Genomic DNA, 18,268 nt, shown 5'->3' on the forward strand with positions numbered 1-18,268 from the left:
GGAGTTAATTGCTTTTAAAAAAAATTAAGACATCAATAATTGTCCCATGAGTTATCTCTTTTGAACGAAATTATTTACATCTGGGAAATATAAACTAGCCAAATATATGGTCTGTATGACCACATTTTTACACATGTGTGACCACTATTTTTTCATAAATTAGAACTTGTCCGTCCTTAGGCGTGATAAACTAGTCGATTGTAAAACAGGTTATTTATGGTTGGAAATGCTTTTAGTGCAGTGATCAAATGAGATCATGCGTTCGATTCACCTAAAACGAGATTATTTACATCTGGGAAATATAAACTAGCCAAATATATGGTCAATATGACCACATTTTTACAAATACGTGACCACTATTTTTTCATAAATTAGAACTTGTCCGTCTTTAGGCGTGATAAACTTGCCGATTGTAAAACAAGTTATTTATGGTTGGAAATGCTTGTAGTGCAGTGATCAAATGAGATTATGTGTTCGATTCGCCTAAAACGAAATTATTTACATCTGGGAAATATAAACTAGCCAAATATATGATATGTATGACCACATTTTTACAAATACGTGACCATTATTTTTTCATAAATTATAACTTGTCCGTCCTTAGGCGTGATAAACTTGCCAATTGTAAAACAAGTTATTTATGGTTGGAAATGCTTTTAGTGCAGTGATCAAATGAGATCATGCGTTCGATTCACCTAAAACGAGATTATTTACATCTGGAAAATATAAACTAGCCAAATATATGGTCAGTATGACCACATTTTTACAAATACGTGACCACTATTTTTTCATAAATTAGAACTTGTCCGTCTTTAGGCGTGATAAACTTGCCGATTGTAAAACAAGTTATTTATGGTTGGAAATGCTTGTAGTGCAGTGATCAAATGAGATTATGTGTTTGATTCGCCTAAAACGAAATTATTTACATTTGGGAAATATAAACTAGCCAAATATATGATATGTATGACCACATTTTTACAAATACGTGACCATTATTTTTTCATAAATTATAACTTGTCCGTCCTTAGGCGTGATAAACTTGCCAATTGCAAAACAGGTTATTTATGGTTGGAAATGCTTTTAGTGCAGTGATCAAATGAAATTATGCGTTCGATTTGCCTAAAACAAAATTATTTACATCTGGGAAATATAAACTAGCCAAATATATGGTATATACCTTGTTCCAAGGAACTTATAGAAACTGCTATTCAATTTCATACCAATGATCATCAATTGCAGAAATAGGAAAACTGAAATCCTCTATAGAGCATCAACACTTAAACAGTGACAAACTGCAATTACAAAAACAATCAAAATGCTTACAGAGAACTTGTCACACTTCCTAGTATGCTAATACACCATATACAAGTAACCACTAGTACACCAGTAATGCTAAAATACCACAAAAAAGTACTTAAACTAACACCATGGTTTGCTAAGCTACTTCATCATCCAACTTGCATAAACTAGTTCCATAGAAACCCAATATTTCAAATTATTTGCAGCAATGCAAATTATCTTCGGAACATTCTCATGCTCAACAAAACCATAGGTGTTATTCCATTTGTATCCATGCTTTGCTTCTTTATATGGCCTTTGACAACTAGATCATCATGAAGCACCTAAAAACTTTACCAATCCAACCTAGACAACTAGATCCATCTTCGCTCAATCTTCAACAGATCGAACTCAGCTACAACCTCTAAAACGCAAGAATTAGAAAGACAGAATCCCAATATTCATGTGATTACACCGCCTGGTGCTCTAGATAAAATCATCATGTGAGCACACCGCCTGGTGCTCTAGATAAAATATCAGCAACATATGGAATTTTCCACCTGGACATTAAAAAACAAGGGACATGAACCAAATAACAAAAAAGAAAGACACCAAGTTACAAATATATAAGTCAGTTCACTCCTAGCTACCTAATCCACTTGACTTCATACAAGAGCCACTTTTAGTCAAAGAGTCTTCTAAAGAGTTTGCTTCTATGTTGATATGACAAAATGAAACACTACCCAAACCAGTCAAATGAATCTTCTTTTAAAAATTGGAAACTAATTCATAAAAGTTCACATTACATTCAATTATGTTCCCATGCATCAATTAAATATGCATCAATAACATAAGTCAGGGGCAATAATACAAACTTTAATTATTTAATAAATCAAAGTGTATTTACTTTAATCCTCATATTTCATTAACCGAAGATTTTAGTTTCATGGATGCAAGGATGATTAAACTTCTTGTCCATGGACATCAACTAAAAATGGCTTAACCTAAAGCCTCCCTTTACAAGAAGTCGTCAATAATAAGAGCAGTAGAAATAAGTTGTCTTACAAAGGCTAATAATACATCAGCCCACAAAGAACAGCAGGCAAAGACAATGAAAACAAACTCAAAACAATCCATGCAAGGAAGTGCAATAAATATACAAAATCATCTAAATCTATCAAACATGCGTCACAAGTTTGAAACGAAATCAATCCTATGGAAATAAACCAAACTGTTGTTGTTTTCGTTCAAGGTGTTAACCTTGTCTGTCGTATACAAAAAAAAAATTCTATCAATTACAATTATTAAAAGAGTGTCACACATACAACAACACTTTCAAAGACACTAAATTCCGCACCCACTCATTACATGAACAATATGAAATATTCCGTCTTATAAATAAAATACGAACACATGTTCTCAACACTCGTTACATGCACTTAACCATATTGTAACAAAGACGTAACCACACATTTTTTTCCAAAATTTCAACACTGTCCATTTTTTGACATAAGTGTGACCACAAATCTTTTCATTAAGAATTGGTCGCTTAATCACTACGCCTTCAGAGGAACAACCAAAGAGAGACTAAATGATTGGAGGAAAACTTGCGATTTTTTACTAAGAATATAACAATGAGAAGTGAATGTTATTCTATATATGACATGTTTGACACAAACCAACTAAAACATGACTTAACTTAACCAACACAAATTATCATCCCATCCCCATTTGCAATTACTGACAAATCAGACAATAGCAACGACATAACATCTTAATCGGCAACGAGCCAAAATGCAACAATTAGACAGTAGCAAATAACAGAGATTTTAACATAAGTATGAACTAAACTTCTAAATACTATCAAGATTGATTTAACCCAAAATTCTCACTAAATCAGTATCATACCCTAAAATGATTAATTTCTTCATCATGAATTTCTAATTCAACAATTATTTTGGAAAACAATTTTAAAGCTGATCAAATGATTTCAAAATAAATTTTAGCCTTCACCAAATACAAGATTTGAGATAAACATCACCTTCAACGGAGAGAGAGATAGCGGCCGTCGGAGGAAAACGCAAAAAGAGTGGGAGGAAATGGCGGAGAGAAAGGTAGTGATGAAGGAGTTGTGATTCAATAGTGGGAGTTGATGGAGGTGATAGAACGACATCGACGGCGACGGTGAGGCCAAAGAGAGAAGAGGAAGAGGAGAAGGTCGATCTGTTCAGAAGAGGAAGAGGAGAAGATTGTGGGGTTGTGAGTGAAACTACCAAACTACCCCTTATTGCATGAAACTACCAAATTACCCCTGCCACATCAGCAGTGGTACAAAGGGGTGTATAGAAAGGGGTGTACATGAATCTTTTTCCATTTTTTCATTCTATAACATATGTAACTTGGTACGTAGCTTGCTTCATGGGCTCACTACTATTAACATTCCCATGGTAACATGAACAAAATGTTACCGGATACAATGATCTACTACAATTGTGATAAAAATATGTAAATGTGCACAACCGCTCTCACACGATCGAATCCTTCTTCCCACTCTTTCTCAATGATACCAATTTGTGTTTCTTCCCTCAACTCAATTGAATTGAAAAATCGGTTCGCACCAAGGAATCAAGGTTTGTTTTAAATCGTTTAACAATCACTTCAATCAGGATTCATTCTCACCATTTTCATATCGCAACTCAAGTCACAATCGCTTTCAAATTTGGCACACCCCGATTTTCAAATAATAAAAATGTCAATTTTTTTAAAGGTTTGCATTAAAATAATGCACGATCGTCTTCGGTATAAAATCAAAGTAATAATTTTCTTTTAAAAGTGTTTTTAGATACTATATTTTATTACTCGTTTTCAGATAATGAGTTATCAAATCCAATCATGTGATTTGTAAAAATATGAAATAGTATGTATTCATTTCGAATGACAATATCATTTACAACATAATAACTTTTAAAGTAAAACAAATATACATATATGACTCTACAACATTGTAGCCAGGATCGAGTGTTGGCTCGTAGGATCGTACGATTCTACGTCCTACATAACCTCGACCGAGCTTCGACTTTAGTCTGGTTCGTTTCTGCCCTATTTTCCTCTGTTTTTTGCTGTTTTTCCTCTGTTTTCTCTTCTTCTTTTTTTTGCTTGGATCCTCTGTTTTTCCTCTATTTTTTGTATTTTTTGTTTGGTTCCTCTGTTTTTCCTCTATTTTCTCTATTTATTTCTCTCAACTCTATCAAGAACCTACCGATCCTACTTACGAACTGTGTTACGTTCCTTGTGTTTACGTTCTTTCACCGGCCAACCGATCGTACGTAGTATCTCAATCCTAACTACATTGCTCTACAACCAAACTCTAATTTCATTATGAACTTAAACTAATGTGTCTGGGTCACAGGACCCACCAATGGTAGTAAGTTGCAATTGATCTGGAGATGTCCGTACTAAATCCACTATTGAGGCTTTTAAGTTGCAATTTATCATTTAGTCAAGTTGGATTGTGGGTACAAGGAAGTGGTAGAATTGAAAAATAAATGAAGAAAACAAAGTCCTTAATATGTGGAGATGATTAAGATTTTATATGATATATTAGTGTGATTGAAAAAGTTATTCTGAATGAAATGGTTATGGTAAAATGATTAGAGATTGCATTGAGCATAAAACAATTGCTTGTTTTAATTATTAAAGAGAATTTAAGACCTTGGTTATCTTTGATGCATATTTTGAGTTACATGTAGCTGGACCTGTCAAAACAGGCTAGCCGTGTGGGTCGGTCCGTTAAGCCCGATTAATTATAGGGTTTGGGCTTTAAATATTGAGCTCGAGTTTTTATAGGGCTTTTTAGCCCGGCCCTAAAGAGTCTGATACCCGTTTGGGCCACGGGTAGCCCGTTAGTCCGCATAACAAAAAATCTTATATTATATTATATTATATTATATATATATATATATATATATATATATATATATATATTAAACAATTATTTCCTTAATTGATTATTAAAGTAAGAAATAAAAGTGAAAATTCAATGAATTAACAGACAAATATAAAAGTAATAAAAAAATTAATTTACTGTTTTGTTCTTTAAAATTCTAAAGATCGAATATATAAATATCTATAACCATAACTTATATAATTTATTTTTAAAAAAAATCCGCGCCGTTTTTGTTTGCGACGTTTGTACAAAAATATTTACAAATATTTTTTTGTGCTAGGAATTATTTAAACATGTTAAAAATATTATTTATAAGAGTATTTTATAGTACTTTTTTATTAAAAAAATTAATACGGGCCGGCCCGTTTAACCCGCGGACCGTGTAGGGTCGGGCTCGAGTAGTATTTTTCAAACCCGTATTTCAACCGGCTTTTCAAATTGAATTTTCTTCCTAAATTGTGAGCAGCAGCTGCAATACAAAATTTGGATAGTTTAGCAGAAAGCTCACAATATTGAGGTTCATATCCTTCAAACATGACACTCATCTTTTGCACAAAAGTAAAATCGCTACTTTCTCTTTTCAATTCACAATCAACAACAAAATTTCAATGTTATTCGAATCCATAATAATATACACCGATTTCAGAAAATAAAAACAGACTCTAAAACCTTATGATCGAAAATCAGCCACGAAACGATGAGGAATTGTAAGGAATTTGATAGAGGTGGTGGTTGGAGGAGCGGTGGCTGGAGGTTGTTGAGATCGCCGGAAATTATGATTTAGAAAGGAACAATGGATGATGATTTTTCGTTTTTTTTTTTGTCTTAGAGTGGAATTTCGACCTTGCAATTTCGACATTTGTTAGTTGAGCTATGACTTCTAAACTGGATGATGATTTTTATACTAGAAAGAAAAAAGGGGGAAAGATGGATGTATGATTAAATTTAAAACGACGAGTCTTGAAATAATACATACTAATTATTATATTTTTCAATTTAATATTAATGACATGGAAATGAACGTATGATGAAGTTTCAATGTCAATATCATGTAGGATCTACATCATTAATAAGTGTGCCACATCATCCAGAGAGAAAGGGGACTAAAAAATTTCGTTGACTTTCAAAACAGAGGGACCAAAAAACTAGATTTAGAAATAGGGGGATCAAAATTGCATTTAAGCCAAATAATATAAAGAGGCCATGAGCTAGTTATAGCTTATAAGAATTGTTTATCTTTTTTTTTAGTTACAAATGTTATTATTAATACTATAATACTATTTCATTAATTAGTGAACGGGGTTGAATTTTGGGCAGTTTACTTTGTGTATACCTCGGCCACATTAACCAAGCTTTGATTTCTGTTTATGATTTTGGACTGCATCGCGTATCAGAATTTGATTGTAACGTCTTGGAATTCATTGTATTACTATCTAAAGTTTATAATTATTTTTATGTTTTTCTTTCTGTGATTTATAAACACAGTAAGCATGGCAGAATATATGTATTATTTTAAGACCGAGACGTCGGATGAGGCGAAGTATCAGTGCAAGCCTCACAGTGAAATTCGCAAGTTATAGTGTTGCTCATAATTTCCATACATTAATTAGATTTCCGTCTATAAAGGTATGCTCACTTTCATTATTGTTGTTGTCCCCGTAAAATGTTTGTTGTTTTCGTCCCTGTATCTTTTTTTTTTTGTTCTAAAACAACCCCTGTAAGTTATAAACATTTTGCTTTTGGTCCATGCCGTCATAATCTCTTACAAAAACGCATATGTGGTAAACGGCGGCTGACTTGACGATGTGTTATGTGGAAAATGATGCTTATGTGTCATTCCTCGATGCTGAGTTAGATAGTTAGAGGGGCCAAAAACAAAAAACAAAATTCACAGAGGGACCAAAACCAAAACACGAGAAGACAAAAAATCCAAGAAAAAAATCCAAAAAATTCGTCATCTTCTTCCTTCTATTTCTTTTTCATCATCTTTAACACCACGTTCATCAACATTCATAAAATCCAGAAGAAAAAAAATCAAAAAACAACAACCATCAACATCACCATCATCTAATCACTACACCATCATCAACAACAAGACCTAATTTCATCATCAAAATCATTCCAAAAACTTAACATACATAAAATCATTCAAGAAATCATCTTTAACCCAACACCTAGAATTCTAATTTCTGAGGTAAAATTTGAATTACTACTAGAACCAAAGCAAAAGCAGCAAAGTAGAATGTCAGACACAAAAAACCAAAGCAAAACACCTCTTCGTCTCCCTCCTTCACCTATCATCATCTTCAATGACACCTCTGTTTGAAACCCAAATGTTTTGATTCCTTTGCTACTAAGTTATCAATTTTTGTTTATTTTCAAAAAATTATCAATTTTTTTTGTTTCCAAATTTTCGAAATCTACAAAAATATTTTCTCATTTTTGCCATTGGGGTTGTTCAATTCGAAATATAAATGAACATTCATGTATTGAGATTTTGAATTTGTTGATTTTTAAATTTATTTCTAGATTGTTTGTTGTTCTCAAATAGCATCATCGCGGAAGCATGAGCATCTAGAAACTGGAAAGCGTATTTGATTTTTATTTCTTCAATTTTTTATTATCAATTTTGAGTACCATATTTTTGAAGATGTAGGTAGAATTAAGGTGTTTGATGGTGGGGTAGTAAAAATGGGGTGTAGTTAGGTGTTGGATTAAAGAGGGCTTCTTGAATGATTTTATGTATGTTGGCTTTTTTGAATGATTTAGATTATGAGATTAGATGTTGTTGATGGTGGTGTAGTGATTGGATGATGATGATGATGATGATGGTGTTGTTTAAGGTTGTTGTTTTTGGATTTTTATGAATGTTGATGAAGGTGGTGTTAAAGATGATGAAGAGGAAATAGAAGGAAGAAGATGAAGAATTTTTTGGATATTTTTTTCAGGATTTGTTTTCTCGTTTTTTGGTCTTGGTCCCTCTACGAATTTTGTTTTTTGGTTTTGGTCCATCTAACTTTCTGACTCGGCATCGAGGAACGACACATAAGCATCATTTGCCACATCACATGTCGTCAGGTGAGCCGTCGTTTGCCACATAAGCGTTTTTGTAACAGATTATGACGGCATGGACCAAAAGCAAAACATTTATAACTTACAAGGATTGTTTTAGAACAAAAAAAATACAAGGACGAAAACCAAAAACACGCAAACTTACAGGTTTAAGCCTTTTATTTGTGATGAAGTTCTGCTTCAAAATTTGTGGCTTTTTTGCACTATTCTTGTGGTACTTAGGTCGAACATTTCACCTGAGATAGTGAAACATTTTTTGAGGTATTAATAATACTCTTGGATAAACTTCGCTACAATAAACTTGATATAGATTATTGACTCGGCGAAACAATGTCAATTTGTGGAGACGAGCCTGCGGGTTAACTTCAAAACCAAAACTATTTTGCTAAATAAGGGTAACCATTAGATAGTTAATTGGGCGAGTTAGTTCCGAATTAAAAGGGGAATGAAGAGAGTAGATTATAAGACAATTGAATGGGAGAGTTAGTCCCAATCTAATAGGAAAAGGAAGGTCAGTAGAGAACAACATAACTAAGCAGAATAGTTAGTTTCAATCTGATAGGAGAAGAAAGAGGAGTAGTACAATTGTATTTATATTTATTAAATTGGATCGTAAACCAAATTCTATCATTAGGAAAATTATTTAAGAATCCTTTTAATTTCTCTAGGTACCCCATGGTAGAAGTAAAGTATAGTATTGTTAAAAGGCCGCATGAGGAGGGATTCGGTCGAGGAAAGTTTTGGTATTTAAATGGCCCAAGTGACCCACCTCTCTTTCCTGCGAACCCCTTTCATGTACCATTTACTTTGCAAACTGAACTAACTGCTTTGTAAAAACATAAGTAATGGACTAATAGCGACAAATTAGAATAAAGACAAAATAGACCCACATAAAAGAATAAATTTGAGCAAAAGACTTAGTTCCAACTTCATAGGAGGAAGTAAAGACATAGAAAATAATGAAGTGGGCGAGTTAGTTTGGATTTAATAGGAGCATAAAGAGGAGAAGATGATAAGATAATGGGAGAGATAGCCCCAAGTTAGTAGGAGAACCGAAAAGAGTAAAATCGAATATGATATTTATCCCCAATTTAGTAGGAAAATGAAGAAGAGAGGGAGAGGAGTAGAAAAATTTTTGGTAAGCTAATAGGAGGAGGAAAAAAAGTAATTAATTCCCATTGAATATGTGTAACACCCATACTAAACATATCTAGAAAGTTTAGCATGAACGTTATTCTTGGTACTGGATACATTAAGATATACAACATAAAATTTTTCGAATGAATAATATTTACATCAAGTTACGTTCACATAAATAATAATACAATACATCTCATCCATACATAAAAATACATCCTTGATGTCCATGACGTCCTGCAGCGGTACGAACGAACCCTTGAAGTAATATCCATCCGGCTACGAACATGCATAAACATCCTGCTCATCTGAAACAAATAAGGATTGGGATGAGACATAATGTCTCAGTGAGTTCCCCTAAATCCTAGGTTATAGGTAACCTCAGGGGAAACCTACGGTCACCACGTGTCTACAATACAACCTGACGGTTGATTATACGTTTGTGGTCATGCTTTCCTAGATGGTAGTGCATGCTAGACCCGTCATAGGTTCATCTCATTGTTATAGGCTTCACTTCCTATACGTGTCATGGCGGTCGAGGGGGAACCTAGAACCGCATTGCCAAGAATACGCTCTACGTATCAAGGTCTAAACATATCATGATCATGGCACGATTCTAAACCGGACGATTAGGGGAAACCTAAGATCGTCATCGGTAACATACTTGTCTTGCTCTATTCCATGCCTTGTACTTGTCATATAGCATATAGTGCTCTTGTTCTTAAACTTAAACGTGCATGGACTCATTCTTGCATAATCATGAACCTAATCATAAACATAACATGCATGGGCGTACATAAGTTCATTCATTATTATGTTAGCGTTGAACAAACAATCATTATCTTGGTTCATTTTACGGAGAGCCCCGGGTGGAGTAACCCCGAGAACAATCCCATCATGACCGATGTACGTACATCGGACTCCCTCGGTGTCGTGCGGGTCCCTTACGGCTTGAATCGTTCCCCTTGAGTCGAGAACCTCTTGTATCCATACCTTCATGGATAACAAGAGACACGAACACCGACATGCGGTTATAATCTTAGTCTTGCGTTTTCGGTTACATGCGGGTCCCTTACGGCTTGAATCGTTCTCATAATGAGAACCCCTTGAATCCATACCTTCATGGATTGCAAGAGACATGCCACCTACTTAATACTTGTCATGGTCTTGTCATCATTTAGGTTACACCTAATCATGCATACATGTTTACCTCGGAACCTTGATCGATCTGATTAATGGTAAAGACCTACTTGTTCATGCTAGTACTTGATCATGGTGGAGAGATTATCTAATCAATCCTTGACTTAACATGCTTGCTATATCATTCTAGGAATTCTTAATATCATGCTAGTTCTCGACAACTATGTCGAGGCTCTAGTTTTTTTTGCCCTGCTTAAAGGTTAACTTGCTACCCCATTCATGACATGATTTCCTCTTATGCTATGCCTTACCTACATGCTTAAGACTTGCCTCATTATCATATGAATCTTGCTTTTCTTGTTTACTATTTAGGACCTTGGTTTGAGGGATTTACTTTCATAAAAAGACACCACGGAGAAAACCGCATCGCGAATCCCCATGCCTGCCTGAAGCAAGCAAAACAATGAGATTTCTCACTGTCTTACTCGCCTAGGCGAGTAGATTTGCTGGGGAGGCGAGCAGCAGCTTAAAAATGGTATTTTTGACCCAAAAACCTCAAACCAAGTGTCTCTAAGCATATTGGTACATATTTGATCATAGGAAACTTGTAAAACATTCATTTGGCAAGTTTAAACATGTTTGGTATGCATAGCAAGAAAAAGGGCAACTAACACCTTACTAAATTCCTAGACTTTTCATTATTATCATATTAATCATACGTGGTATAATCATAATCCCAAAGGGTGGAAAAACTATCTATGGAACTCACCTAGCAAGTTTATTGAGACATTTCCATGCTTCCAAGCCCAAGCATCAAAAACCCTAACTTGATTCTCTTGCAATCTTAGCCCATGCCATTCAAACTTGTCATCCCTTTGCTTACAAATCAAGACACCTTATCAAGCTCAAAACCATGCTCCACACATCACCCTCAAATCACATATTCAAACCTTAAACTCAAGAGAAACTCTTTGTGAGAAAGAGTAGTGAAATCATCCATTCGAACCTCATGCTACTTCCTTGAACTTGTTAAGCCCATAACATATACTAACCCAAGCTTTAAACATAACCCTCACTCAACACCAATCAAACCCTAATTTCTTGAATCCATTCTTGAGAGGAGAAGGAGAGAAATCAACAAAATACATGGTTCCCTTAGGCTTAAAAGATCATGAGGAAACATAAACTAGAAGCTTGCCATGATTAGGAGAAGATTTGATGAATTATTGAGGTGGGGAGAGAAGAGAGAGATCAATGGTAGAAGAGAGAAGGGAGAGAAAGCTCTTGCCAAAACCTAGAGAGAGAAAAGAAAGAAGAAAGTGAGATATTTTTCGTCCTAATCCAAATAAATATCCCTTCCTCGTGAATTTACCATTTTGCCCTTGCCACATGCGTAGTTAAAACGACTCTGATACTTTTCCCGTAAAAAGCTGACATGCCATAAAATATTTTCCATTAACTTACTTTCCATGAATTAAATCCTTGTCTCAAGGTACAGTAATATTATGTATTCATAATAAGAAGTATGCATGAAAGATGTCTTAATGTTGCAAGTAAGCACTACATGGCAAACCTGGTTTCCGGTAGGATTCCAATTAAAAGGCATATCCCGAGTGTTCATGTTTCTGATAAGACACCTTTATGAATGGTTTATGTTAAGCGGGTTAGATACGAGACCGAGACGATAAGTCTACGTGTAGCAAGGAAAGTTCCAAATTATGATGTACTAAGATAACTCTAAGTTTGAATGATATTAAGACCAAGAAGGTTATGTTCAGTTGCATGTGGTTTAAGAAGCAAGATGAGGACAGGTTACGACGAACCCTTTGAATATGTAAGAATATGGTTTAGACCATAGATGGAAATTTTTGACATGATGATTGGTAGTCGATATCTAAATTTCGAGAACGAAATTTTTTTAGGAGGGTAGAATGTAATATCCCGCCTGACAGTATCGGTATATTACCCATTGACCGTGTCAGATGAATTTAATTCATGGAAAGTAAGTTAATGGAAAATATTTTATGGCATGTCAGCTTTTTACGAGAAAAGTATCAGAGTCGTTTTAACTACGCATGTGGAAAGGGAAAAATGGTAAATTCACGAGGAATGGATATTTATTTGGATTAGGATGAAAAATATCTCACTTTCTTCTTTCTTTTCTCTCTCTAGGTTTTGGCAAGAGCTTTCTCTCCCTTCTCTCTTCTACCATTGATCTCTCTCTTCTCTCCCCACCTCAATAATTCATCAAATCTTCTCCTAATCATGGCAAGCTTCTAATATTATGTTTCCTCATGATCTTTTAAGCCTAAGGGAACCATGTATTTTGTTGATTTCTCTCCTTCTCCTCTCAAGAATGGATTCAAGAAATTAGGGTTTGATTGGTGTTGAGTGAGGGTTATGTTTAAAGCTTGGGTTAGTATATGTTATGGGCTTAACAAGTTCAAGGAAGTAGCATGAGGTTGGAATGGATGATTTCACTACTCTTTCTCACAAAGAGTTTCTCTTGAGTTTAAGGTTTGAATATGTGATTTGAGGGTGATGTGTGGAGCATGGTTTTGAGCTTGATAAGGTGTCTTGATTTGTAAGCAAAGGGATGACAAGTTTGAATGGCATGGGCTAAGATTGCAAGAGAATCAAGTTAGGGTTTTTGATGCTTGGGCTTGGAAGCATGGAAATGTCTCAATAAACTTGCTAGGTGAGTTCCATAGATAGTTTTTCCACCCTTTGGGATTATGATTATACCACGTATGATTAATATGATAATAATGAAAAGTCTAGGAATTTAGTAAGGTGTTAGTTGCCCTTTTTCTTGCTATGCATACCAAACATGTTTAAACTTGCCAAATGAATGTTTTACAAGTTTCCTATGATCAAATATGTACCAATATGCTTAGAGACACTTGGTTTGAGGTTTTTGGGTCAAAAATACCATTTTTAAGCTGCTGCTCGCCTCCCCAGCAAATCTACTCGCCTAGGCGAGTAAGACAGTGAGAAATCTCATTGTTTTGCTTGCTTCAGGCAGGCATGGGGATTCGCGATGCGGTTTTCTCCGTGGTGTCTTTTTATGAAAGTAAATCCCTCAAACCAAGGTCCTAAATAGTAAACAAGAAAAGCAAGATTCATATGATAATGAGGCAAGTCTTAAGCATGTAGGTAAGGCATAGCATAAGAGGAAATCATGTCATGAATGGGGTAGCAAGTTAACCTTTAAGCAGGGCAAAAAAAAAAACTAAACTTCGAAGATGAGCTCTTCCCTTTTTAACCGATCTACATACTCGCAATACCGCTTACATATCTGTAGAAAATCCTTGGTCCTCTTGACATTAACTTGTTCCTCTTCTTCGGAACACTAAACTTGATTCTCCACATCATCTCATTCGGTTATCGCTTGAGCGTTAACACCTTTTCCGGAAACCGGTCATCGTTCTTGATGCTTCGATTCTTTACTTGAGTTACGAAAGGTAACCTTCCAAACCTTACATATTTCCCATTATCATGATTCATGCATCCTGACCAATTCGTATATGGCAATTCCTGTCTTTCTCATCTTACTTAGATAAAGACACATACTTAAAACTTTTACCTTAGCCAACACTAATTGAATAAACATCCATCCTTACTTATCACGTCGAGAACTCCTCGCTTGTCTTATGATGCATTCTTGTTAAACTTGTGTTACCTACCTCATGAATTTACCATTTTGCCCTTGCCACATGCGTAGTTAAAACGACTCTGATACTTTTCCCGTAAAAAGCTGACATGCCATAAAATATTTTCCATTAACTTACTTTCCATGAATTCAATTCATCTAACACGGTCAACGGGTAATATACCGATACTGTCAGGCGGGATATTACAATATGATTGAATACGATTAACGAAGAACTAGTTATTTATTAGGAGGAGGACAAAAAGTAGTTATTTATTATATTGGTGATAGGCCAAACCACAAGTGCACGGTCTATCGAAGTAATAGTAGTAAAAGAGTATCGTTCCGCTAGGGAGTTGTTCAATCTAATTAACTTTTAGAAAATGATTAGAGGAGAAAAGAGATTAAAAAGAGGAGGTTCAGTTGATTGAAATTAAATAACAATAATAAAAAGAATCTTGGGATTATTGGTCTATCGTAATGACGAATCCTTTACTAGCCAAAACCTTAACTTCTAATTCCATGTTTTATACCTAATTTCTAAAGACCGGTTTCCCTTTAGCCCCTCACCTTTCCAATCAAGTCCGGTGAGAGTTTACCCCTAGCAACCAAGCCTATTTCGCTGACTTGATTACTAGGAGATGCTTATAAGGATTGAAACTACACATGTCTCAAGAATTGCAAAGACTATTTCACTGCCTTTGCAATTCTTGTCTAAATTCACTTGTTCCAACATCAAAGCTTCGCTTTCGCATTATGAATTGATGTTTGAGATGATAGATTAACAATTATCAAACCCTCCACTTTCTCTTCTACAGTTTGATAATGGTTAATTCATGTTAAAACGGTGAATTTAGATTAGAAATTAGAGTTACATGAAATTAGGGTTAAAGCTTGGTTCGATTAGGATTACGTCATTAGACTTACCCTATAATCCCAAGACAAAGAAGTCTACTCACTCATGTTCATTGTAGACATGGGGAAGAAGAGAGAAAGCATAAAATAAATTGCAAGAAAGAAAGTAAAGAAAAAAAATAAAAGAGCTTTATTAAAATAATTGTCACTAATAAATTCTAAGAAATAAAAGTGAATGTTTATGATGGAATGCTACTCTATTTATAGCTTACAATTGACTTAAAATCTAAGCAACTATAAGGGCTAATTAGTAAAACTAAAACAGAGTAACTTGGGCCCGAAGAAAAGACAGCAAAAGGCATCCTGGAGGGCACGGTCGTGCCACATGTTGGCACGGGCCGTGCCAAGCTTCTGACTTGTGGGAGACATATTTTTGTCTCCGTATCTTCGTATTTTTGTACCGAAATTGCTCCAGACTCCTTTCTTTTGCTCCAAGACTCCTTCCATCATATATTCGTTCCTGAAATAAAATAAAATGCAATTTGAAGTAAAAGATTCAAAAAGGAAATAATATTGAAATAAAATAAAACTAAATCTAAATAAAACGATACTAAATAATATATTAAAATAGACTAATTAATGACTCATCAAACTCCCCCACACTTGAATCTTTGCTTGTCCTCAAGCAAAAGGCAATAGACATAGCAGCAACAAAAAGATTTATAATGGCAATACAATTGAAAAACTCAAGTCTCTCTTAAGGCTTAATTTCAAAGTACACTAATCACAATCTCAAGCATTCCTTATGAACCTATTCAACCCAACATCAAGTCTCAAGTGAGTGTGTGTGTGCAGTCCAACCCTTTTCTTGCTCCTGTATAAAACGGATATTATGAGGAACAGGTTCTATCCTTAATGCTAAAGTAACCGAGAAAAGTCATTTCTTCATTTCATATAAGAGAGATGGGAATTTAGTTAAAATTAAATTAGATTAACAATTTAAGCACAAGGGGCTGCAGATTGCTTAGGGGCTATCTATCCTCGTAGGAAGTCTTTTTGGAGGGGATGTCATTTCCCCCTAGATCCAAGATCACCCTAAGTAGTGCTGCAAAATTTTTATTCATCTCCGCGTAGGAAGTCTTTTTGGAGAGGGTGTCCTTACCCCTAGCTTTGATGAATTTATTTCCTCTTTTGAGGGATTTGGAACTTAAGCTCAATTAGGGAGTCACCACCACATTTAGGAAGTCAGAGAGGGAGTGTCCTTTCCTCCACATGTCGGTGTCATTCTCCCGCCCCATTTTAGTTTAACACATTATAAAAGAATAAAACAATAAGGCACATTAATTATTTCTCACACAAACTTATACTACTTTTACTCTGAAGACTTTTAAGGGTCTAAGTTACCACTAAAGATAGAACGTGCTCCTTAAAATACCTACTCATACAGTTACTCAAAGATTGCAACCAACTGCTTTTCTCATTGGAGAATTTTCACAATAAAACAAGATGTGGGTATAGCAAGAGCACTAAAAACACAAGAGATCACTTTCATGTACAAGAAACAACCTTTTAAGAAGAGACAACAAAAAATTTTATGACATAATTTACATTAAAAACAAGCTACTTAACCATGCCTTTCGCTATAAAAACAAAACAAAAGAATAAAGTTGAAGGGAGTTTGGAAACACTACGACTCAAGACACTTTATTATCCCCCCCCCCCCCCACACACACACACACACACACTTAGGGGAAGCATTGTCCTCAATGATTCAAAAGAAAAGAAAATTAAAAGAGAAGAAGAAGTAGAAGAAGTAGAAGAAGAAGAAGAAAGAGTAGAAGGGGAAGAAGAAGAAGAAGAAGAGATAAGGGAAGAGTAAAGCTCACTATTTATTGAGGTCCATAAGGAGGACCTTGGAGATGAAGGTGTTGCATCATCCGGCGGAGCATCTCATTGTTTTCTTGTGTTAAGCGGTTGCCCCTTTGGACATCATTCCTTAGTCCGGAGATTTCAACACCTTGCCTTTGTTGCTCGGTGCTTATCCTCTCGACCTCAGTGCGCATCCATGCCCATCTTGCATTGTCATCTAGCTCTCCAGCTTCTTGGTTATGGTGATCTCCCTCATGGTGCAAGTTAGCACCTTCTCCTACATCATGGTGCAAGTTAGCACCTTCTCCCTCATTATGATCTTGCTCCTCAAGAACCTGCACATCATCAACATACAACAAATTTTCTTCCACCTCGGTGGTAGTCCGAGATGGGTTAGGAAGTAAAAACAAGATAGGCACGTTTAGCTTGAGTTGGTAATGAATGGGTGGACGATGTTTTATGAAATTCATAGCAATGAGGGTGTCCATGTGTAGTCTATTATTTCCCTCAATCGGTTTGATCCCTTCATCCTCACCCACTCCAAAACACCTAGCTATGTATGTAATGATGCCATCCACCACTATGTCTCCTTTACCGGCTAGTCTAGTACCTACGAAGTCTAGGTAATCAATCAAATAGAAACAACTGTTGACGGGGTGGTTATAAAGCATTGCCCACAACATGAAGAGCTCATCGGTTCTAGTGTTTCCCAGCTCGGTTCTACCCCAAATAGCGCAAGTCATTACCCTTTGAAGGTACCTAAGTACAGGGTTGTGAATGTTGCTAGCTTTGTTGGCCCTAGTGACGAAGGTTGTAAGACCGGTGATACGTTCCCAAAAGGAAACGTGATGATAGTCATCCGGCTTTAGACTAGGATCCCAATGATCATGGATATACCCCTCGTTTGCAAAGCCTAAGGCATCACAAAAGTGCTGTAGAGACATATCATAATCAATATTCATTAGCCGGAAAGAGACTCGATGGTTAGGGTTATCAAAATTCAACCTATCTTTAGTAAAAACAATGGAACTCAAAAACTCATAGGTAAAATTCTCATAACCCCTCATAGGTTTCAACATATCAGTCCAACCTAGCTTTCCTATCAACCTATAAACATCATCTCTAAGCTCTAGCACATTCAAAGTGTGAGAATCAGAATATCTAGAAGGATGCAAGGGTTTAGAGATTAGAGTTTTGTACCTATCCCTTTGTGAGTTGTCCTTAAACTGGATTCCATGATTCTTGATTTGTGCTTGCCTCTTTGGTGGAGGTCCTCCTGAAGACCTTGCTGGTTCCTTGCCACTTCTCCTTGAAGCCAT

At 35.5% G+C, this 18,268-nt stretch overlaps 1 pseudogene; it reads right to left on the reverse strand.

Annotated features, from left to right (window-relative positions):
- Positions 1-15,396: 15,396 nt before the first annotated feature.
- On the reverse strand, positions 15,397-18,268 carry LOC146916880 (uncharacterized; annotated as a pseudogene).

This window comes from Medicago sativa, chromosome 6 (assembly GCF_051527215.1).
Source record: "Medicago sativa cultivar Bolivia chromosome 6, Bolivia_mono, whole genome shotgun sequence".
NCBI classification, from domain to species: Eukaryota; Viridiplantae; Streptophyta; class Magnoliopsida; order Fabales; family Fabaceae; genus Medicago; species Medicago sativa.